At 45.8% G+C, this 25,747-nt stretch overlaps 1 long non-coding RNA gene across 1 annotated transcript; it reads left to right on the forward strand.

Annotated features, from left to right (window-relative positions):
* The first annotated feature begins 12,225 nt into the window (after positions 1–12,225).
* Positions 12,226–12,866, forward strand: LOC146072706 (uncharacterized). The gene is made up of 3 exons (XR_014473226.1): positions 12,226–12,291; positions 12,379–12,479; positions 12,847–12,866. It is a non-coding gene; the product is annotated as an uncharacterized LOC146072706 (long non-coding RNA).
* The last annotated feature ends 12,881 nt before the right edge of the window (positions 12,867–25,747 follow it).

The raw sequence follows: 25,747 nt of genomic DNA on the forward strand, positions 1-25,747 counted from the left end.
AGTGTATGATTAATGTCCTGTTCCATCAGTCTACTGAATGTTTTTATAGATGGGTTAACTGATACAGGATCAAACTTGGATTTTGGTCTTAGTACCGGAGGAAACGAGACTGGTTGGATAGAAGATTGTTCCTGTTGTTTATCCTGGAAAAATTCTCGGAGCTTTAATTGCCGGGTTAATTTTAATTGTTCCACTTTTATGGTAAAAGGATCGGGTTTGTTAGTGGGCACGAAATTTAAACCTTTAGATAAAACTTGTACCTCCGTGGTGTTAAGATTGCGGGATGACAAGTTGAAAACTACTTCATTGGTTGGCGAGTGGGCTGGTATCGGGTTTTGACCCCTCGCTCTCTTGTTCTGGCCCCCCCGCCTCGTGTATTTCCTCCGGGATTCCCCCGGCGTCCGCGGGGTGGGACCCCTAAAGGGAGTGGGTGGGTAGAGTTGTGGTCACCCTCTCTTTCGCTTGTTGAAGAAGCTTCTGTGCCAGAGGACTCAGTGTCCATCACTGTACGATTAAAGCGCGTATGTTGGCGACGTCTGAAAGGACGTGTAGTAGACTGTTCGCCCCCTGTGAGCCAGGGATATACGGCATGCTTAGTGTAGTCTAAATCAACCCGATCTTTTTTATTTTTCTTATAGGCCACCAGTTCTTTTTTGTATTTGTCCACTTGTGTGGATAATTTGTCCAACCAATTGGTGGATGTGTCAGCAATCAGGGTGGCTTTGTTGGTTTGTTCAAATTCAAGTAATTTAGTACGGACTGTCACTAATTCCTTGGTGACCTCCTCAATAACGGCTACCATCAGATCAAATGAACATTTATTGAGTATGGATGTCCATACTCTGCAAAAGGGGATACTGAATCGGCCAATTGTAGGCACATTTTTAACCCTAAATCCCCGTGGGATCTTTTTTTCTCTGACGTAGTCAGATAGGGTGACCCCATGATAATATAGATCTGTTTCTTTTCTTTTTAAATTGTTCCATTCATGATACAGTTGGATGTTGTCTGGAATCAGGTTAGCCGTGGAGTCTTCTTTGAACAAAACCCTCTCATAGTCACTGTCCGAATAACTAAAAATGGAGCCCAGAGTAAGCTCCACACGTGTTTGGGATGCTGCTGCTCCCTCTCCAAGCATAAGTTCATTGTGCATGATATGGAAAGGTGTATCCTAGCACCGCAATCAAACTTCAACACGCTGTTTAAATACACAACACCGAAGGTGACGACGTGTGATAACAGGATAGACAGGATAAAAGATCTCTTGAGGTAAAACAAGTGTCCTTAAACAGGACAAGTCAGCAGGTGCCTTCCAAAAACGACGGTATGAATTCCGTTGTTTGTAGATAATTTCCTTAAGGAGGCACTCTAAGGTGAGGCTTTGAGGCAGGTAAGTAATGTAATATACTCAATTACGGGTGCCTACCATGGAAGTAGCGGGTCAGCGGTACTTCAAATGTAGTCAGTGCGACGGCGGCACTCCAAAAGAACAACACCAGAGACAGGCTTAGGTAAACCGACGTTTCAAGACCGTCAGGTCTTTTTATCAAGGTGCAAAAGAGATAGAAAACAAGTGAAACATACCATACATAAATACCTGAGAGACCCGTTCACGTCTCCTGCCGCAGCTCCCCGGGCGCCTAAAGATGACGTCATCACGTTGGAGCGTCACAGGAGATGCGAAGTGATCCTGTGTGAACACAGAAAAAACAGTAAACCAATGACAAGTGTGCATGGGTTACCATAGCAATGGCACCCAAACAATAATAAACACATGTTTAAAAACAGCGAGGTAGACATTTAAAACAGTGAAGAGAAAGCGAATAATACTATCATAATGCATATAAATAAGGATACAGGCTATGACTCTTTTGCTAGCATAGCAATATGTAGATAGCTTTCCACATACGTAAAGAGTGCACAAATGCAGGGAGACAAACCAGAAGCATAAGTTGAATAGTGCAATGGTCAAAGGAAACAGGATAGCCCCAGGTACTCATTCAAGCCCCTGGGGGCCAGTGTGTCCAGGCGGTAAATCCACCTGCACTCAGCTCGTAACAGCACAAGGGACCTATCACCTCCTCTCTTAAGAGGGGGAACATGGTCGATTATGCGGTATCTGAGCGAGGTAAGTGGATGTCGGGCCTGCGCGAAATATATATATATATATATATATGTGGATAGCAGTTGTAAGTTGGCGCCTCCTATTAAGACCTTTAGTAATTGGGTCTGTATAGCCTTTTAACAGATTTCAAAACAATAAAAGTAAAGTCCAAAGTTCATACAAATTTATTAAAATGTCTCTTGATCCACACAACAGTGGTGATTGTTTCAGACCATAAAAAGTTCAGTGGTATAATTCACAGCAGCACATAGACGATCCCAACGCGTTTCGTCCCTACACAGGACTTTATCAGGGGTTCGCAAGAAGCATAGTTACAATTTCCACAGTTTTCTTAAATAGGATAACTCCGACAAGATGTTATGCACTTAGTCCTCTTAAAGTTCAGAGGTGCGTTGTAGCTTTAAGGCGCTGGGTGACATTCTATGGGATGCGATTATCGTTTTTTTGCGGTAATTAGACCACAAAATGGCGATATCACATTTTCCTATTAAATCGTTTATTTAATGGGATGCGCTCAGGGACTGAAATCGCATATTATGTGCGTTAAGGTATGCTGAATAAAAATGCGAGACTAATTCGCATTTTTATCGCATCCAGATGTTTTCCAATACAAAAGTATACAGGTCGCTTATTTAATGCTATGCGCATTTGCACATCGCATTTTTTAGGTGACTAATTATCGCACTAATTTCAGACCTGGGTCTGTTAGGCGAATTAGCCAGAACCCTGCACAGATCGCAATGTTCTGTGCAGGGTTCTGCTGTCAAAAATAAAAGAAAGGGTTAAAAAAAAAAAAAACGAGCGCGGTGTCCCCCGCCCGAGTATAACCAGCCCCGGGCTCACTGAGCCGGTGCTGGTGACATAAAATCAGGGTCCCCGACAAATAGGGGTCCCCTTGATTTTATGAAACCAGCATCAGACTCAAGGTCCGGCGCTGGTTCCCAAAATACGGGGGACAAAATGACTAGGGGTCCCCCGTATATTAAGAACCAGCACCGGACACAACCAGCCAGCAGGGTAATGCCACAGCTGGGGGAAACTTATTATATAAGCTCCCGCGGCCAAAGCATTAACCCCCTGGCTGGTCAGCATGGACAGGGGTCCTGGGGAAGTGGGGACCCCCCCAATGAAGGGTCCCCCCCCTCCAGGACTTACCAGCCCATGCTGATAGTCCGGGGCTGTTCCCGATGCCCCTGGCCGGTGGGCATCGGGCTGATGATTTGTGTAAAAAAAGGAATTAAAACTATTGTTTTACACTGGCGAACTATGAGTCCCAGCAAGCCTACCCCGCATGCTGGGACTTGGGGAACCACAAGTCCCAGCATGTGGGGCATTAAAGGGCCCGCTGGCACTTGTAGTTCTGCAGTGAAAAAAATTGTGCACAAAATCACACTGACACCCTGTAAAATAAAACTTTAATACACACAAAACACACACACACTGATACTTACCTACCTTGAGCCCATAGGTCAGTCCCTGGATCCTGAGTCCGTCCTCCGGGGCTCCAGGGCAGAAGAGTCCGGTTCCGGGGCCTTGGTCCTGGTTCCGGGGCTGGTCCTGGGGTTCCGGGGCTCCTGGCCTGCAGAATCCGGGGTCCGGGATCCGAGGTAGTCCAGAGGGGTACCTAAGGAAGCAAATCCAACTTACCTGGTCCCCGGCGGCGACCTCGGACTCCCATCTGGTACCCGGCTCGCAGGACTTTGACAGGCGCTGAGATGTTTCCTCCTCGGCGTCTCTGCACAGAATGATTTCTCGGCCAATCAGGAGCCGAGAAAGTCGGCTCCTGATTGGCCAGAAATCATTCTAACTAGAGACGCCGAGGAGGAAACATCTCTGCTCTGGATGCGCTGAGATGTTACTTCCTCGGCGTCTGTATTCAGAATGATTTCTCGGCCAATCAGGAGCCGACTTTTCTCTTTGGCAGATTAAATTTTCACCTGTTTCACCACACATACCAGTCTCAGAGTGCCGCTTCTTATTGGGAGTCATATATATATATATATATATATATATATATATATATATATATATATATTCCCTGAGACGGCACTCCCAGACAATGGTGCATGTGGTATCCCTCCGAGGGACAGAGAAATAATGCGGTGCCCTCCGAGCTGGATAGCCTTGTGGGTAGCCAGGTATATGCAAGTATAATTTTGCAGCGGCATTCGAACAAAAGACAGACAGCAGGTAGTTGTACCAACGTTTCGGGACAGCGTCGTCCCTTTATCAAGGTGCTTGTGATGACAATACAACAAAGACATAAACTCACCTATATACCCCCAGATCCGTTGGTGCAGCCCGGCGTGGCGCCGAATGATGCAGTTCAATGACATCATCACTGCTGGATGCAGCGCAGGGACGCACGGAGGGCGTCACGTGATCTACAAACAGCCAATCAAATACAAGTTAAAAGTTGCCTTGGCAACGTTTACAAAACATTACATAAAAGCTTAAGAGCGTACATAAAGAAAAAGAAAAACCAAAACAAAAGCAGCATAAGTGAGGCAGATCAATGTGCAATATTATAACAGGGGCTGAGACAAAGTACAGCACCGTCCACCGAGACATCATCTCTATATAGGCGGGCGGTATATAGTCTCTGCAGCAGAGAACTAACATACATACAATAGTGCAATCCATTGATAACTAGATCCATGCATCAAAAAAAAGGGGAAGAATGAGTTATAAAAAATTGGACAGACCAAGGTGTTCGTTTAAACCCCGGGGCGACATCGTATCACGCCGGAAAATCCACCTACTCTCCAAGCGCCTCAGCATCAGCGACCGGTCACCACCTCTAGATAGAGGAGGGACATGGTCAATGATCCTGTAGCGCAAGGAAGTCAGTGGATGCCTTGCCTCGATAAAATGTCTTGCCACGGGGAATTCACTATGACCAGTGGCTAAGCCAATTTTGATGTTGGCAAGACATTGATAAAAGTTGTGGCGCTGGTGCAGAGGACCGTGGGGATACTTCTGGCTTCTGCCAGTGGGGGAACCTGCAACGCGGCAGCCAGGGCCGGATTTCCCACCTAGGGGCGGCACCTTCTTGTGGCGGTACAGGATCCTCCATCCTCACGGGGGTCCGTGAAATGCGGGCGCGGGGGGCGTGAATCGCAGGCGGGGGGTTGTGGGGGTCCGTGAATTGTGGGAGGGGGCGGGGGTGCTGTGAATTGTGGGAGGGAAGCAGGGGTGCCGTGAATCAATGGAGAGGGGCGGGGGGCCTGGATTGTGGGAAGGGGGGTCACGGGGGTCCGCAAATCGCTGGAAGGGGGGTCGGCAGGGTCCGCGAATAGCAGGAGGGGGGAGGTCGCGGGGGGCAGTGAATCGCAGGGGGGTGAATCGCGGGAGGGGGGATTGTGGGGGTCCGTGAATTGCAGGAGGGGGCGCGGGGGTGCCGTGAATTGCGGGAGGGGGGGGGGCGCAGGGGCAGTGAATCGCTGGAGGGGCGTGGGTGCCGTGAATCGCGGGAGTGGGGCGCAAATCGCGGGAGGGTGGTTGCGAGGGTGCCGTAAATCGCGGGAGGGGTGGAGCGGGGGGGGGGGGGAAATCGTGGGAGGGGGTCACGGGGGTCCGTGATTCACGGGAGGGGGTTGCGCGGGGTGGGGGGGTGTGCCATGAATCATGGGAGGGTGGGTCGCAGGGGGTGGTGTGTCACCTGTTGGCTGTGGAGTAATGGTGGATGGTGGGCGTGTACTGTAGCCCTGGCTGGTCAGGGGGAGGTGATGTCAAGGCAAGGGGGTGGTGTGTTTCACACTGGTCTTTTCCCTAGGGGGGAGGTGCGGTTTCTGTAGAATGCTGGAATAATGTGAAAATTATGTAAACCCCCCCCCCCCCCTATATTAATAATAAGAACATAAATCAGCCCCTTAAGAAATGTTTTCTACCTTAGATGTTTTACCTATCTTTCACTGACAGATGGCGCTGTTGGATTTTAAACCACTTGCATATTTCTGAGCTTCATGTGCTAGAATATGAGACAGGTATAATTTATGTGTAAGAAGAAGACATGCTACAGTACCTGCATTACCAAAACAAGAATGCCTTTGTTCTACATACTGTATATCATCACAGGGAAGATTTCAGTGTCAAAAAGGGTTAAATCAATTAAATGCAAAAGGTGCCTGTTGCCAATGCCACAGTGTTTCAGCGCCAGCAACGTTACCCTAACTCGCACTCCTTGCAGCCCAATTTCAGCCCAAATTTACTTAAAAGTTATTGTATCACTTTTTTTGCAATTTCAGGCTGTTGTGAATGCAGACTGACGTGATGTACCTGGAAAGTCACAGATAATTGGATGGACCAGTGGTTCTAAATCCGCGGCCACAGCATTCTCACCTCATGTAACTCCTAAGCGACCACCGCCTGTCCTCTGATCTTAACATTAATTAATGTGACCCTGATCCTGTATGTCTCTTTTCAGCACCTTTGCTTCTCACGGCCCCCACACATGGAGAGATTTGCGCCAGAGATTCATATTGGGAGATTCAGCACAAGAGATTTAAAATCTCTCAGGAGTGTGAAGGGCCCTATGGAGTCATTTTCTGAGCAATTTTACTATATCGCTCAGAAAATGCGCCAACATCCCAGTCTGTGCAGGTACATAAAGATAACCATACACGGCCCTGCACATTGCTATCACCCCGTCGATAAATAACCAGCATGCTGGTTATTAATCTGTCAGGGCCAGTGTTCTCACTGGAGAACACTGGCCCTGACAAGTCGCTCATTGCACAGCGCTGCATAGTGCTGAGCAATGAGCACCTTCTGAGTGGTCAAGCATTACCCAGAAACCTCTCGCCCCATCTATCCATGTATTGGCAAATCACCGGCACCAGATAAGGGCAGCTGGTGATGCACCAGCAGGGGAGACTGGAGTTGCGCCAGCCAGGGCCGGCTCTACCACTAGGCAGCTTTAGGCAGCTGCCTAGGGCAACAGAATCTAGGGGGGCACCACCAAGTCTGCCTATCAAAAAATCATTGATGCCTGTGAGGATCCTTGTTGTACTTAGTGCAGGTGGCTTCTGTGGAACCTCTAAGACATGGGTCCTCAAACTGCGGCCCTCCAGATGTTGTGAAACTATAAATCCCAGCATGCCTTGCCACAGTTTTGCTATAAGGGAGTGTTAAAACTGTGGCAAGGCATGCTGGGATTTGTAGTTTCACAACATCTGGAGGGCCACAGTTTGAGGACCCATGCTCTAAGACCTCACCTCCATACTTTCTCTTGAGGCATACTTCCAGGGCCGGTGCACCATAATTCCCATTAAAGCCACGGACCATAATGCCTATTACAAATTATGATACAAAAGTGCTGCTTACCTACATGCCTGTTGCCAGGGGTTCCATGCTCGTTGCTAGGGGTTCCATGCTTGTTGTCATGTGGGATTCCATGTTTGTTGCCATGCTTGTTGCCACATAGTGTACATGAACTAGCCGCCGCCGGAAAGAATTTACAGACGGGCAGAGAGCGTTGAGTTCCCGGCTGTATTCAGTGTCAGAGAGCACTAGTGCAGCAACACTTGATTCCGGCTCCCAGCTATTTTAAATCTTGCGCTGCCGCAGCCGTCTGCCGGTCGGGTCCCCGAGCCAATTGGAGCTCGCTCGTGGACCGGCAGCCAATCAGGAGCAGACATTCCTGACTGGCTGCCAGGCTGCAAACGAGCTCCGATTGACTCACAGACCGACAGGTGGCCGCAGCAGCACAAGAATTAAAAAAAATATAGGGTATCGAGGGCTGCTGTACTTACTAGTGCTCTCTGACACTGAATACATCCGGGTATTCTACGCTCTCTGCCCGGCAGTATATTCGGCAGCGGGTGGCAGTTAAAGTGAAAAAAAGAAATGACAGGGGGTGCACGTGCCTGGGTGCCCCCCATCTAAATCCGCCAGTGCACCCCCCTCCCCTACAGGGCTAAAGCTGGAGGACCAGGTCCAGCCGCCGCTGTAGTTCATGAGCAGCCAGTACAGATGGTGGTGCTGAGTGGGTCCTGCTCCCACTGAGGCCCCAAGCCTGCCACTGAGGATGGTGATGGTGAGTGGGTCCGGCGGCTGCTGAGGTCTCCGGGAGGCCAGATAAGGGTCCGGGGGCTCCTGCGGAGGATTGCAGGCTTCGGGTGTCTTCAGCAATTCCTCAGAAGGCCCTGCACATCGCGCCGCATCTACACATGTACGAGATGTGCAGGGCCTTTTGAGCTACTGCTCTGGAAATATCCAGCAGGTCCATTATTCATGGCGGCCCAGATTCAAACAGAGGGGTCTCACATTTGCATTGCTGTGTGGGCTACACAGACAGCAATAGTCAGCCACTTTCTGAGTGATTATGTAAAATCGCTCAGAATGTGGCTGACTATCGCTGTGTGTGTAGGGCCCATAACATATGTTTTACTACTATGTTGTCTACCGATTTGGAAGTGCCCTAACTACCTATGGGTGGGTGGAGTGCCGCACTAGCATCTGCAGCCAGTGGAGTGGCAGTAGTGCCCCGTAGCCACCCTAGCTGTCTCTAGTATAGCAAAGGTTGCTAAAAAATCCAGGTCACACTGATGTCACAAGCAAAGAGGCAGGGCCAGCACAGAGTGTCAGGAGCCCTTGTTCACTGTGATTTGGTATGTCAAGCTTAACAAAATCACGCTTGTTGTTGAAACGTTGCTTCACTTGTTTATATCACTGAAACTTTATTTAAAAAGCTGGAGGCTGCATTATCTTTTTTTCCTGTGTAATTGTGGTACCCCGCAATGGGTCCCACTAAACTATCCCTATAGAACAGACCTCACTGCAGGGAGGGGGTTAATAAAACTCACCCTGGCAGAGAGTAAGCCTGGCATTGATTGGTAGGGGGCCAGGCGCGAAGGTGTCCAGGAAGTGGAGAGGAGCGAGGCATCAGCATGGCACGAGGCAAGGGCGTAACTACCATAGGTGCAAGGGGTGCAGCTGCTATGGGGCCCAGAGCTGAAGGGGGCCCATCTTTGCTGTCTAACTAATATGTTTTACATGCATTTATCACCATCAGTTGCTAAATAGGGGGCCCTTACAAACTTTTGCTATGGGGCCTAGGAATATCTAGTTACGCCTCTGGCACGAGGAGGCCCCCCGCGGTGGGTGAGGGCTGCCAACTGTGCCACATCAAGCAGAGGAGAGGACACGGTGGCGCAGCAGAGTGAGGTTCTGCGTCCAGACCCGGAGAGGGGAGCGCAAAGACCAGCACCCAGAGAGGAGAAACAGAAGATGTGCAGCAGCTACACAGAGCCGGCAGACCTTACTTCAGGGACAGGATCGTGACAGGCTGGACCCTGCAACTGACTCCAAAGGAGCAGGTACCATTTCTGCCACCCTCCCCCAAGCAGACTCCCACTATCCCCACCAACTCAGACAGACCCTCACCCTGCCATTTCGAGTTTAACCATGCCCATTACGTCCAAAAACAAGGGACGGCTATGGGCACTAAGTTTGCCCCGTCATACGCAAACATTTTTATGAACAGTTGGGAACAAGAAGTGATGTATGAAGGTCAAGAATATAAATATAAAAATGATAATATCCAGTTCTATAAAAGATATATAGACGACCTCATTTTGGTGTGGGAGGGTGATAAGACAAGCTTAGACTCTTTTATCCAGGGGTTGCAAATTAATGATTTCAACTTGAAATTTACACATAAAGAGCATGAAACTGAAATTGATTTTTTGGACGTGGTATTAACAGTTGACACTGAAAATAAAATCAATACCAAAACATTTTTTAAAAAAACAGATGCCAATAGTTATATCCCAGCCAACAGCTGCCATTTAGATAGGTGGAAAAATAACGTCCCCTATGCCCAGTTTGTCAGAATCCGAAAGAATTGTAGCAGTGTGGAAACATACTGGGAACAATCTGACTTACTTGCTAGAAACTTCTTGGAAAGAGGATATAAAAGTTCAAACATTCGAAAAGATCAAGAGAGAGCATATTTATTAAATAGACAGGATCTCCTTCAGGTGAAGGTAAAATCCACCCCAAAAAAATTAAGACCATTCATTACACAATATAGCCAGGAAAACAAACAAATTACTAAATGTCTCCAAAAACATTGGTACCTATTAAAAATGGACCCTGTTCTAGGCCCTCACCTTCCAGATAGACCAGATATTGTCTTCAGGAAGGCAAAAAACCTTAAAAGTATACTGGCCCCTAGCAAACTTAGACAAGTTAAAAACTCAAATCCCCCATTACAAATGGGGAATATGTTTGACAGGAAGGGACTATATCCCTGTAATAAATGTATATGCTGCCAGTATATAGATAGGAAAGGTCCTAGCATTCCAGAACATCTGAAAAAAGATTATAGGATGCAAAATGTGGTAACATGTAACTCCACTTATGTGGTGTATATTGTAAAATGCGGTTGTAATTTATCATATATTGGTAAGACGAAGAGGAATCTGAAATTGCGCATTCAGGAGCACTTACGTAACATAAAGAAAAAAGTACAGACACACAGCTTACCTAGACATTTTGAGTGTAAGCATAACTCTGAAGTAAGCTCCTTTAAATTTTCCGTCTTGGAACAAATTAAGGATGATCCAAGAGGAGGTGATAAAGACAGACTATTAACTATGAGAGAATCCTTTTGGATCTATTCCCTTGATACCATGACCCCAAAGGGACTTAATGAATGCATTGAAATCACTCCCTTTCTTTAAGGTTGGCCTTATATAGGTACATTCCAACCGCATTAATATTCTTGTGATGTACTTGGAATATTGGGAAATGTTATTCCTGTACAAATTGTGAATATGGAACAAGATTTTTTTACATCTGGGCTTGGGTGAAATTCCATGCTTTGTTAAGCTTGCAACTTCATTGTAATATTTATGCTGGTTATATCTTTATAATATCCATATGGTGTATTTATATGTAAAATTGTAACAACTTGCTATCAGGTTGGAGATATGTCAATATGTAACTTTAAATTGTTATAGTTTGTCATCCGCTTAGCAAAAAGTATGGGTCCATTATCATTCTGGGTCCCATATCACTTTTCAAGTAATATTCTAATTTGGCTTGCAATAAAAATTAGATTAAGAGGGTTAATGCTATCTATACTTTGTAAGGCAAACACGGTTTCCAGTTGACTATCCATGAGATTTAGGGGCTCCTATTATTAGTGGGGAAATAAATTATGATATATTTAAACAAACAAAAAATCAATTACTGAGAGTATAGGGATATAAAATTAAAGCTCACTATGGCACAATTAAAATATTATTATTATTTCACTCCAAAATAATTCATTAATGAATGCACTAATAATTATAGAAAATTATATAAATAGATCTATACTATATTTAAAATAAAGTAAAAAATCAATTACTGAGAGTATAGGGATATAAAATTAAAGCTCACTATGGCACAATTAAAATATTATTATTATTATTATTATTATTTCACTCAAATAATTAATTAATGAATGCACTAATAATTATAGATAATTATATAAATAGATCTATATTATATTTAAAATAAAGTAAGTAAAAAAAAAAAATACACATTTATAGAGACACAGGAAGTGAGGTCATAGACTTCCTCCTATAAATAGGAGACCTGGGCATACAGGTATCACTTGCACATTGGATACAGAGGAGAGCACTACTACTGGAGATACCAGGTACAAAAAGCTATTTGATCTTATGGGGATAAAAGCTGGAAATAGTGTTTGCTACCCTAAACTTTGATTGTAATACAATGTTTTCATGTGCCGTCCATTAGGAATTTCCTTTGTTCCTTTGGAAAGCTTTTTTGCCTCTAAGGATTATAGGATCACCTATCCATTAGAGGTATGTAAAAATCTAATAAAAATAGTACTATAATGGGGACATCTGTAACTAGCTTAAAATAAGTTTTAATATACTTTTCTCCCAAAAAAACTTTAAATTGTGGTCCAATTTACCTGATTTTTTTATACCCGTGGAGGCGCAAGGATTGCGCAAACACCTGGTCATTCTAAAAAACTAAAATCTAATCGGTATGTATATGAACATAAATATAATTTGAAAGGGATCTAAATGGGATGGATTTATGTGTCATAAAACTTGTTATATTCATTGAACCCATTAGATATTCCTCATAAAATAAAAAGTGAAGAATTATTATGGACCAGCAAAACAGATTATAAATTAAAGGTAAAACTGAAACCTAATGAGTGTATATAAATCAATTGAGATTAAAATTGATATCATGAGTTTGAATCTATATATTTCTGTTGGTAGTTGTAGTATACCCAATGAGGAGTCAGGTTTGAACCATTGACAGTAAAACCAGTACCGAAATTTTATTCTCTGCTGAGAAATTACTATACAGACCGAACAAGGTATGACATGCTTTTTATTTCATAAACTCACAAAATTATGGGAATAAAATATAAAATTCATATGATAATAGTAATGCAAGCTGGAAATTTCCACGTTTCTCTTTCCTCCCCTTCCTCCCGCTTGAATCTTATTTCCAAGAAAAATGTTTTCTTTTCAATTAATGATATATGGTGAATTTTAAAATAATAAAAATAGTCTTTTTCTTATATACGAATCTGATAAAAGTAATACTATAAAAAGAATATCTTCCGTCTGTTCTTCATCCATACAGGACAATTTGTAAAAATTTTAAAAAAAATATTTTAATTGTATGTATATTTTTGTCTTTCCTCGTCTGATATGCTTATTACTATGTTTTATTTATAGATATATGTAAAGCACCCCTGATGAAGTATCGTTGTGAGACGAAACGCGTCGGGATTTTTGCATACATCCATTGTATAAAGAAAATCTTCTGTTGAGAAAACTGTACAAACAAATCGTTTTAAAGTGATTTTACAATAAATGTTTTTCATTTTAAAAATGTGTCTATGGATGGTATAGAGATAAGGAAAGACTAGTGTGACTACTGGGCGCTAATTAGCACTATTGTGGTGGTATTCGATTGGTGTGGCCTCACTAGTAGGGGGCCAAGTGCTATAGCGACCGTTAGATATTCAGGATTAGCGCAAATCTAGGAATTTTGTGTTATATATATATATATATATATATATATATATATACATATATATATATATACAAATAAAGAATAAAGATATATACAGCACACAGCAGGGCCGGGGCGGCAGCAGAAGCCAGAGAGATTCACTCTCCCCACTAACCCCCCACCCCCGGGCCCCACGAATCCCCCAAACCCCAAGGTTATTACTATGTTTATTTTTAACAACATTAATTAGCTGTATAAAAAAAATCCACCTTTAATAATGGGATAACAGGGCGGCACGGGCGGCAGCAGAACACCTTCTCCTCCAGACTACAGCCAGCGCTTGGGAAGGCTGATGACGTGGCTGTTGTAGCCAGGGAGGAGGGAGTGAGTCACTCTGCGTAGCACAGACAGGTGACTCTGGGAGGAATCTTTAGTGCTGCTACGCTGCGCTGCCCGGAAGCCGGACCGAGCAGCAGCAGCAATTTAGAGAAGACAGAGGATTCAGCCCACAGCCCGGCTTCACCGTCTATGATGCTTGGTGGCAGGGACCGGGCAAGCAGGGCAGGATGGAGGCAGGTGCCAGGTAGGGCAGGGCAGCCGCCGGCGCACGCTGCCCTACCCGGCATACTTGAACTTGTGCAGGTATCATTTGCGGAGGGTGGGCGGGCCGGCGGCGCCATTCAACCAATTGTTGCCCGGAGCATGAGCTCCGGTGGCTCCGCCCTCCCTAAGCCTCTGCTTGCAAGTCTCCACCTCTCACATGACTGGCATCGCTCGCTATGCTTCAGGCATGGTGCCTGCTATGCTTGGCACACTAGTTTATTCTCCCTCTCCTAGTGGATGGCAGGGCATGAAATACTGCCTGTCAGCAGTTGTAGGCTCCAAAAAAAAAAAAGGAAAAACCCCATATCAACCTTTTGACTGTCGACCTAGCCCATATCGGCCTAATGCAAGTGTTGACCTAATGTCCCTGTCGCAATAACCCCATGTAGTCCATCAGAGGTGTTGACCTTGGTGCATGTTGACCTTTAGTTTTCGACACAATGCATGTCGACCTTCCTGTTGTTGACCTAACGACCTTATACATCTAGTTTCGAGCCAATCATCTATACAGCAAAAGCAGGTGCACAGCAGACTTGGAAGGAAAAACAATGGTCACACTTGGATTCCAATATGGAGCTCATAATTGATGCTGTAAATGCTGGTGCCCCTTCTGAGCCCTATTGCCTTTGTGAGTTAGATAGATAGATAGATAGATAGATAGATAGATAGATAGATAGATAGATAGATAGACAGACTATATGTATCATTAGCTGGAATAAAGCAGAAATCTGAACACGTTTTTAACCCATTGTATTCATTTATTGATTATAGTTTCACTATGATGAATTCCATAAACCACTGGTACCTGTCTTACAAGCCCTCACTGAAAAACATCCCTTGATTTGCATTGTATAAGTGATAGCTGACAGCAATGGAGTAGTATGAATCGATTTCTAAATCTTGTAACAGCTTCATCTGTCTAAAGGGTTCGAGGAAACAATACAACAGACTTATGAATAATTCAGGCTTTGCTGTGTGAAACACATGGGGTCGGCCCCTGTGGAAATGGAAGAAAAGGCCCCTTAACTAAATTATAGTGATGAATTGGATGTGTTCTTTCTATAGTACAAGTTTAACCCAGAAGCTGTGGGCAATTAATTGCAGCAAATGCACAGAATACATACATCTGTGTTTTACTCAGTATATTTCTAATCATTCATTGATATTTGCAGCTACAGAATCCTATTAGGAAGATAACTTTAATGTGTTAAAGAAAAGTGACCACAACAACCATTTAATAAATGGTAATATATATATATATCTGTATGTCCTCCTATGTTTAACGGTCAGTCATATGTTCTAACCATTCAATTCACAGGATGAGTAGGACTCGCTGAAAGCACTCCAGTAGTTAAAATGTGAGGGGAAACATTTTTTTGTTACGTCTTATCATAGTGTGCAACCCATTTTATTAGGGGGTGCACCATGAGGAGCATGTTTATCACCACCTACTTGGCTTGTCCATCACTGCCTACTGGGCAACAATGCTTACTAAATATAAGGTGACTTATTTATGTACTGTATATGGGCTTCAGAATTAATCATCATATACCACCCTCCCCAAACACACTAGAAAGAGGGACAGTGTGCAGTGAAGGTGTGGCAAAAAATTACACCGTAATGTCCTTTACACATTATGCCAAACTCAATAATGGCCATTTCACATTATGCCATATACCATAATGCCACTAACACATTATGCCACACACTCAGGGCCGGCACCACCACTAGGCAGCTGTAGGCATTTGCCTAGGGCGCCAGCCTCTGGAGGGCAGTACTTTGTAGTACCGTACGAAGCGGCTGCGGCTGCATCACACCCAAGGTCCAAGGAGGCAGGTGAGTGTTCCCCTGTCCCCCATTCCGCCCCCCCCCCCGCCTGTCCAGACTGGATCAGAGGCAGAAGAAGCTGCACAGTGAAAGCAGCTTCTCCGGTCTCTAACCCAGTCTGGACGTGCTGTGGGGAGGAGGGGGGAGTGTACTGAGAAGACTGGAGAGTGCCCCCCCCCCGTGGATCACTGCAAATGCCTGTGACCCAGTCCGGACGCGCTGCGGGGAGGAGTGGGTGATTGTGGGGAGAAGCTGGAGGATACCCCCCCCCCCGCCATGGAGAAGGTACACAGCGGGCGCATCCCCCCCCGGGACCGGGTCAGAGAGGAGGGGGACGGGGGGGGGGGGGGGGGGCGCATGGGGCGCTCATATTAAACCTTTGAAATCACACTTCATATACTCATGTTTTGCATTTGTGAAGTACATGGTCAGGTTCAGATCTTTATCCAGGGTATTGAGGAGACAACAGTTGGCTGAGATTTAAAGAACAAGTATAGATTTATTACTTACTAATCAGCAAACGTAAACATCACACTCTTGGCCTACCATATGCTGCTCCCGCGGGTCAAGTCATGTAGGTACTGAAATCAATAGTAACACTTTAGCATATTAGCATTTACATCACAACTATGCCCTACCTAGCACACTTTGGTGTGAATCAGAGTTTTAAACATACATTGAACTACAATAGACAAAAGTTCACACAGTCAAACCACATCATAATTACTCTGGATGTCTCCAGGTAAATACTAACTTACTCTGCTACACCACTTATTCTCTTACTTATTCTTGCTAAACAGGTATGCTATACCTGTACCATGTGGCAATAGTACCGGTACCCAAGGATTGTCCTGGGCCCCAGCCAAAGGCTCGGCCTATACACAGGCATTAATGTACCACTCCCCGATGGGATGTCTCTAAGGGACAACCCGGCCTTCCTGCGGATCAGTAGCCTGGGTCTCACCTTTGACAGGCCTTCCTACGGATAACTAGCCTGGGTAAGTTCCCTATCTCCTATAGGGCAAAGGGCCGTTAACAGTAGGGCGGCGGGGCAGGGCCCATGAAAGAGTTACTGCTTTCTAGCAGAAGATAAACTATCCCTTTGTTTGGCCACAAGATGGCGCTGTATCTCCCTGAATGGAGGTCACGGTAATGTTTTCCAGTAGATAATAAAGCTAGTAAGCTCCCACATGCTTAAATAAAACCTCTAATTCTTGGGGAAGTGTAACACGGATCCCTGGATGGGGAACACTGGACTTGAGGGCTTCTCCTGGCCGGTGGCTACCTGCCTCTGGCACCAGCTGCCATGTAGGACCCACTCCGGGGTGGGATTACACTCCTCTTGGATTCTGCAGGGGCCTAGTGTACCCACTCTCCATAGGGGAAGTTGGAAAGGAGGGTATGTACCTGTCAGCTGGATCACGTTGCAGGCTTCTGCCCGTCGTGATATTGAGTCCTGGGTCCCCAGTCTCCTAGCTGTAGGAACGACAGCTCTGTCCTCTCCCCTGCAGGATCCCCGCTGGCCTGGCTCCCCACGCGCTGCCATCTGCTTACTCCTTATTTTAGGAGCACCTCTCTCCTGCACACGTGCAACGCTCCTCTCCTCAGTGGCGCCGCTCACTTCAGTGTCTCCACACTGTCAGGTCCATGTGCGGTAGTAGGCTGGATGCCGGGTTCCCCTGTCTGCCCTGCCACAGCTACATGTCGTCTCCCCGCAGGCATTCTCTGTTGCACGCCGCCGCAGGCTCACCACCCGGTCACCCCCCTTCTGCTTCCGGCCCCCCTTTGTGCCCCCCTGGGCTCCTTCTCCTCGTCAATCACCCGTGTGAATCTCGTCTCCTGGCTCTCGGCGCCAGTAGTGATGGGGAGGGTAATTATCCCCCTCTCTGCGGTGGGGTCAGCTTTACAGGTATCGACCAGTGGGACCCGCTGCAGGGTGCCACACATTTTTATCAGGCCAAGCTACTGGAGAGACATATGGTGTGTATCATTGTACCAAGCACTTAGCACCTCCACTATAATGTCACCTACAGTCTAGGGCAGTGGTAGCCAACCCTAGCCCTCGAGAGCTACCAACAGTTCACATTTTACAGACAACCTAGCTGCTGCACAGCTGCACTCATTAATCACTGACACATTTTAAAAGATACACAGATGGAGCTAATTAGCTCACTTGTGATTCTGTGAGGAGACCTGCAAAACATGCACTGTTGGTAACTCTCGAGGACTAGGGTTGGCTACACCAGGTCTAGGGAGTGGAGGCTTTAAGCAGTATTTGGAGTGACATGAGATATTTCTCTAGAGAAAGGCTGCTTATTATCATATACCTTGAATTCATTGAGGAACCAGGATTTGGGACCTTGTCAGACTGACTGTCTGTGCATGTTAGCTAGGGTTGTGTCTTAAACACATAGTAGTGTCCCTTATACTCAATGCCCAAAGTTATAGTGCCCTTTATACAAAGAATGTTCACATGAGTAGTACAGTGCCCCTTATACACATAATGCCCACATTAGTAATGCCCCTTATACACATAATGCTCAAACTAGTAGTACAGCACCCATTATACACATAATGCCCACAAAGAGGAAAAGGGGGTGGGTGGGGGGCACACAATCTCCCACTTCATGGTAAGGCTCCAGTCTCTTCCTCCTGGCAGCTGCTTTCTAGTCCATTGCTATGTCTGAGGGCTTAGATCCACACATACAGTTGATATGGTAGAAGAAGCTGGTACAATAGGCCTGTGCAGCAGCTCTGCTCCGTCCCTTAAACTGCATGATGTGGTGGCACTGGCAGCCCTATTTATCATATTATATACCAGTGCTCTTGTCATAATTTAAGGCACTTGTCAAGAGGAGGGGGGTTTCCGGGCAACCAGACCCCCCCCCCCCTGCATTTGCCTATGAGACCCAAACTCTTGTTTTAAATAAAGGCCTTTCCAACAAGCCCTTGCAGTAATTCTTTACCCCTCCCCTCAGAACAGGAAATTTTGGGGTCCACAGGTACCCCATCTTCAACATAGTCTAACATGGCGACTTTGGTCGCGGTTATCTCTGGAACCATGGGGCCCAGAAACTTGGGCCCCATGTCCAAAGACTTCTGTTGACCAGCACTTTCCAATGGTACTGCTGTGCATTCCGGTTCCAGATATATCATACTTCCACAGGACAAGCGTGGAAGGAGCGCCAGCACCAGGCTCAGGGCTCCAGAAGATCTGGAGTACTGGGGAGGCGGGGTGACCCTAATTGGGTTAACCTTTATTTGTGTGATGTCTGGCACCCTGCTAATCTCATTGGTGTCCACATCTGTCAGTTCTTCTACCTCATTCATCTGGAACATGTTCCCCAATCAGGATATTATAGTCTATGCAGTTCTGAATCATGTAATTATTTTATCAAATCTCTGAAATTCCATTGAGTAGTAGTAGTAGTAGTATATATATATGACAGAAGGGGGTTGATTGGCACTCCAGATAAATTAATATATATAGGAATCCGTTGTATGGCAAGCGACATCCTGACGAAGGGGACCAGCTCCCCGAAATGTTGAGTCTTCAATAAAAAGCTTGTTTTCTACTTTCTACACTGCCATTATCAGACTCTGAGTGCCGCTTGCCATACAACGGATTCCTATTGTTGGGACAAATCAGTCCTTCTTGAGGGCACTAGGGCAAGTGAGTCCAGGGGGACTGCAGAGTGCCAGAGCAAAGTGAGCATATATGTGTGTGTGTGTGTGTGTGTGTGTGGAGCTGGGGGGCAAAATTACAACTGAAGCTGAATCAGATTCACAGTACCAGTGTTATTGGTAGGGGACCTCACCTTAATTGCCCTTTGCCCCCACAAAGCTTCCTGCATAGCTGCCTCTCACTTACAGTATTCATTTATTGTATACTACTCAATGGAATTTCATATAGATAGATAGATAGATAGATAGGTTTTATCTATCTATCTACTATTTAAATTCTTCAAGCACCCAAAAAATGTACTAAGCACACTGTATTTCCCACATATCACGTTTTGGCAAACAAAAAACCCCAGTGATTTAGTTATGTGGCCCCCGGTGTGTTGGGGTACTTGGGCAACTGTGCAGTTTGCACTATTGAAAATCCAGCACTGGCTTTGAGACTACAGCAGCCAGTGGTGTAACTAGGTGCCACGGTGCCCATAGCAAGGGCATGTTTCACGTGGTGAAAAGGGGGCGCGGCCTAAAATTATACCAAACACCGTAATGCCCATTTGCAGATTTTAGCAAACTTTGTAATACCTATTACACAGGGGCGTAACTAGAATGATGTGGGACCCATTGCAAAATCTTGGAAACCCCCCCCCCCCCCCATGTCACTACAATGCCCATGGGGGGGGGGGGGGGCAGAAGAAAGAGTGAGCATGTGAGAAACAAAGGGTGTTGGGGAGAGAGAAAGGGGTAGAGGGCTTCATGGGAAAAAATAGGGAGACAGGCAGTGGGAAAGAGATTGTCAACAAAGTGGGAGCAAGGGAGAGAGTGTCAGTGGGGAGAGAGCGTGCCAGTGATTTAGGGGGTGAAAAAGTGTGCCAGCGAGATAAGGAGTGAGAGAGCGGATCAGCGAGAGACGGGGCAAGAGAGTGTGTCAGTGAGACAGCTTTCAGTGAGAGATAGGGCGAGAGAGAGAGAGAAGTTGGGGAGAGAAAGGGCTAGAGAGCGAGTACAGGTAGAGAGAGGGTTGAGAGACTGTTAGAGAGAGATACAGAGAGATGGATGGAGGAAAGAGAGACGGGGAAGCATGCTGAAATAAGTGGGGATGAGAGAGGAGAAAGACTAGGGGCACAAACAGACAGAGGTGTAGTGAGAGATTTGGATGAGAGAGAGGTGCAGGTGGAAAGAGAGAGCAGGGGAGAAAAGACAGAGGGGCAGGAGAGAGAGGCAGTATAGGCACCCCCTAGTATAGATGCCACTCTGTGCCTCCTACTTCACCTCCCTTCCTTATCGGTGTGCCTGTGAACCTTTTTATTACACCCCTTACAGGTGCTGCAGTGCTATGTACCTTTTAATCACCCAACAACTCCCAGTGAAGGTGCCGCTGTGTACCTCTCTGCCACCCTCCCACCCCCAGGACAGGTGACGCTACCTCTGGCAGCACTGTGTCTCCTCTCCATCAAGTCTTCACCCTGCTGGGTCTCCGAGCCGCTGGGTCTCTACAACACACCTTTGATAAAGCTGCAGGACGCAGTGAAACGCGTTAGGTGATTGCCCCCCACCTCTGGACACAGCTGTGACACGTTGTTTCATTTGGACATCATCTCCTTTCATTATTCTCACTTGGACAATTTGTTTCCATTGGCGGACACCGTGCAAACTACCACTGGTCATCACCATCTACACCAGTTTGGGCTGCTACCAGGCACGGAAGCCACATCTGTCTTCCCTTGCTGGGACCATTCATCTGGGATCGCTGCAGACAGGTTTTGGTATACTGAGTCAACTTTCACCAGTCTCGCACCAATTTATGGTCTGTTTACATCAAGCGATAATTACCACCTCCAGCGGCAACCACTCCAGTCGCATACATCGTGAGGACTCCCAGCATACTTCATATTCAAAGGATCCACCGTTTATTATTGGTAAAGTGCACTTACCTGTTTCCTCCATATTAGTGTCAACACAGCTTACTCTGACTGTCCATTGAGGCGGGGCCTATTTTTATTATTTACCATTTTTGATATTCATTCCAATTTACGTTTATTCCCCCCCCCCCCACTATCTTATACCATTATTGTAATTTATTTATTGTCATTGTTTTATTATTGTAATTTTATTATTGTGATTTTAACATAATCAGTAAAATTGTTATACCTTTTCATTCACTGGTATCCTTCATTGATTTAAGCGCTGCTTCACCCACCTTGTGTGAGTATTTCTTTTCTGTGGTTTTCTTCCAGTGGGGAGTGACTACCCCCACAGTCAAGCAGCTGCTTTCACCGGAGATCCAGCTCATTGCAAGGCGCCTGATTATTCCTAGTGAATACTTTTTTTCCCCTCTACAACACACCACCTGATCTCCACCACGCTGGGTCTCCACTCACTGTACACTGCTGGATCTCCAGTGCACACCACTTATTCTCTTTGCCACCTACCCGGGTCCTTACACTGCATATTAGAGCTGGAAGTTTCACCTGTGCAGGATCTCCTCACTGCCCTGCCGGGTCTGCACCCCTCACTTAAAAGCCGGATGATGCACAGGTCAGGCGCTTTCTATTTCGGGCTGGGGCTGGTCACTAGAGTGTGACGTTAAGCCACAGGAGAGAGGAGGAAGACTTGAGAGACTGAGGCGAGTATAGCTGGACCACCTCTGGCACAGTGCTGCGTTGTCACTGGGGCATGGGATAATGGCATTGCCACTGCGCCAAAAGGGTACAGGGGATTTCTAGCTTGGCCTTGGGCCCCCTGAGCCGCCGGGTCCCCTGTGCCACCGGGCCCCATAGCAACTGCATCCCCTGAACCCTCTAATGTTACCATTACACATAAAGCCACATGACGTAATGTCAGTTACACATAAGGCCACAAATGATGCCCATTACATACTATATAACAAACCATAATGTCCACATACTATATAACAAGCCGTAATGCCCATCACACATTTCACACAAAAGTGCAACTTACCTACATGCTCATTCTTAGGAACTTCATGCTTGATGCCATGGGCTTCATGCTTGATGCTCGTTGTCAAGGGGGACTGAAATAGTTTGTTTCCAAGGGGGACTGAAATAGATTGTTGCCAAGGGGGACTGAAACAGCTTGTTGCCAAGTTGGGCTAAAATAGCTCCTTTCCAAGGGGAACAAAAATATCTCATTGCCCCTCCCGCTCCCAGTTGTGCCCGGCTGAGCTGCCCTGTCCGCCAATGCTGCTTCTGACAGGGCAGCGCCACAGCTCAGTTGGGCACAGCGGGGAACAGGAGGGGGGGCGAGCGGGTGAATGAGCAGGGCGGGGGAGCTGGCAGCACAGTTTGCGGTGCACAGCTCCGGTGCCCTGTAATCTTTCAGCGCCCGGAGCTTGTGCTGCGCCCTCCCCACGCCCCTGGTTGCAGCATCCTTGCTCATTTACACAGATGTTCACTGCATGTCACCCCACCGACACATACAAATATAACATTCCCCAGCAAATAGTATACAAATGCCGTCATCCTATCATTAAAGCTTTAATGAATTACAAGTGCCCAGGTTAAATGGGTCTAATAGCTTTTATTATCTACTGCCATTGTGAATATGGGAGAGTATAATAAGACCTTGCATTTAACATGAATTATGTATTAAGAGGCTTGGATCATTCTGCTGAAGACACTCAATTTCATAGTAGGTTAGAGGCTCCCAAGTCCATCAGTGCAAATAAATCTCTGATCAATATGGTATTTGGTTTGCTAAGAAGCTTCAAATATCTACCTGTGTGGGAAGTGGTTCTGTTACTCGGTAATAGGATCCATTTATGTGTTTCCATAACTGAAGTCTATCATTTACTGAAAATGTCACGTTGCAGAACACTTGGAATTGTGAGAGGGGACACTAGATAGGAAACAGATGAGGAAGTAGCACTGAGAAACAAAGAAGGTAATAGGAACAGCGAATGATTCTGCTTGCAGTACCGTATAAACTGGCTCTTGGCTATTTGCCATAAGTTCAATGATGGAGTAGTGAGCAGTCTCTTCAGGCTGTGTCTCCCACTTCTACATTAGCCTCATGTCAAGCATACCAATGGGGGCAACTACTTTGCATGGAAGGCATATTTCATACCTGTGACTAAGCGAAGCATTATACTCTATCCAATTCAACCATTAGATAATTTATGGCCCAAAGCTTTGACGCTGAAATAACATTTGTACAGTAGATTGTTTTTGTATAAACATACATTTTTAAATCTAAAATTTCAAAAGGACAAAGATATTTATAAAAATGCATGTGTAAGGTGTTCCCAAATGAAAAGGAGACTTTTATTGTAGCGGCGTTGTAGCTAATCGCAGTGGGTTAATGTGTCTGCCGATAGATGGCGTGGTGTTGTTTTCCAGTTGTGCACGCATATTGAACGGCTTTCTCCAGATCAGCGCAAAGAGATGTTATCCAATTTCTTTGAGCAGAAGGCGAGCGTGCTTCAGAAACTTATTGCAGAAATGTATCGCAGGATGAAGGTGGTGTATGGAGAGCAGTGTCTTGCACGGTGCAAGATATGAGGCGCGGAAACATCAAGGACTTGTCACTGCCCGGGAAGGCGTCACCAACCCTGCCACGATTTCAGCTGTGAAGGATCTCGTTCATCAGAATTGTCGGATCACCACATATGATATTGCTGCTGCACTGTCATTAAGCAAGGGAACTGTGTATCACATAATCTGCAACAAGCTTGGTTACGGCAAAGTTTGTGCACAGTGGGTGCCCAAGTATCTGGCAGATAAGCAGAAGTTGGCGAGAATGGGTATTTCAATGGGTGAACTGTAATTAAATATGAGAATAATTTTGTGGTGCTGCGCTCCGTTAATGAAAATTCTACAGTCTGTTTTAAAATGAATAAATTGTTGTTCTTTATTTGTAATTAATAGAAAATGTGTATGCGGCAATAGACCTTTTCAATACAAACGCCTGACTTGAAAGACAGAAATATTGTATTCCTTCAAGGTTCTTACAATTGCTCGTGGTGAATAAATACAAGAAAAGAATAAATGAAAAAAATCAATCAAAAAAATGAAAATGAAAAAAAATGCAGAAAAAATCAACACAAGTGTGTCGTCAGTTATCTGTCCAATAAATTGGACGGTGTGTACACAGTTGTCACAATATTTTGCAATAATTGCAGTAAATTCAGGGTTCCTTGGTAAGAAAAAAAGGTGTGTTTGTACTTAGTCTGTGCTTTAGAACAATGTCAAGCGGCGTCCCGCTATTTGTATTCCTCCTGTCACTGAGTTACCGGTTAATGCTGGTACCTGTAGATTGGCGTTCGTGTTCGGCCGCGGTTTTTCTCGTTTGGGAGGTGGCTTGGGATCGCAGGGTCCTGGACTTGGGTGCTGTGCCCGTCTACTACGTGGCACCGGCAGGTCCGTGCGTAACACGGCTGACCGGGCTGCAGTGAGGCAGACGCTGCTCCCTGTCTGGAGATGGAGCGGCTCACCGTTTCTGGATGGAGATCCTTCACGGTGACCGTTCGGTCTCCTTTACAAGACCCTGTATGACCTGCCTGGCTCACCCTCCTTCCGATACTCACCACTGCCGGTACACTTGGTATCCTTCAGTTTCGCTCAGGTCTCCGCTGCGTGGCGGTGTGTGCACCCACCGGCCGCTTCGACGTGGGATCCTTCCAGATGCTGCTAGCTTGGTTGCTAACAGGTATAGATGTGGTAGTAGTGTATATCCTCCAACGCGTTTCGGCTTCTGCCTTCTTCTAGGGAGATTGAGTGTGGAGTCAGTGGTGTTCTTTAAATGTCCCTCCATTTCTCTTTTCATGTCCCTGGTTGGTTCAAATTTCTGGGTCTCTAATTGGTCTGGGTCCTGGAATGGTCCCTGATTGGTCTATGCTCTGCACATGTCTTTTGTTTACTTTCTGTCTTAAATGTCCCTCCATTTCTCTCATCATGTCCCTGGTTGGTTCAAATTTCTGGGTCTCTAATTGGTCTGGGTCCTGGAATGGTCCCTGATTGGTCTATGCTCTGCACATGTCTTTTGTTTACTTTCTGTCTTGATTCTACAGCAGCTACAAATAATGTGGATGTTTTGATACACTTATACAATGTTTCCTATCTGTTGCGGGTTCTGCTCCAGGGTTGAGTGCGTGGTAAACTATTTAGTTATAGGTACAATATGGGTCGGGAGTGGCACAGGAAAATGAAAATGAGTTGGTATTCACGTACCAGAATTAATAGATTAGACCAACATAATTACCACCATTGGTAAGTCCTGAGGTGGTCTGTGGTTGGTGGTGCTCCCAAAAGGGGGGGGGTTCAGCGTTGCAACTGAAAAGGTGGAGGTCAACTTGTGTGACCAGAGAGAAGGGTGAACAACAAGGTTTTTGGGGCACACTTAGACAAATAGTAATATGTGAATTTTAAAACATAGCTTTTAATATAATGTATATGCTAAAAGGATGGGTACGTATTAACAAATAATGACTCACATTAAATTAATACAGGAGAAACAAATTATTATATATATATATATATTTCTCTGTAATGTGAC

Source organism: Crinia signifera, chromosome 4 (assembly GCF_055691185.1).
Source record: "Crinia signifera chromosome 4, ASM5569118v1, whole genome shotgun sequence".
NCBI lineage: Eukaryota > Metazoa > Chordata > Amphibia > Anura > Myobatrachidae > Crinia > Crinia signifera.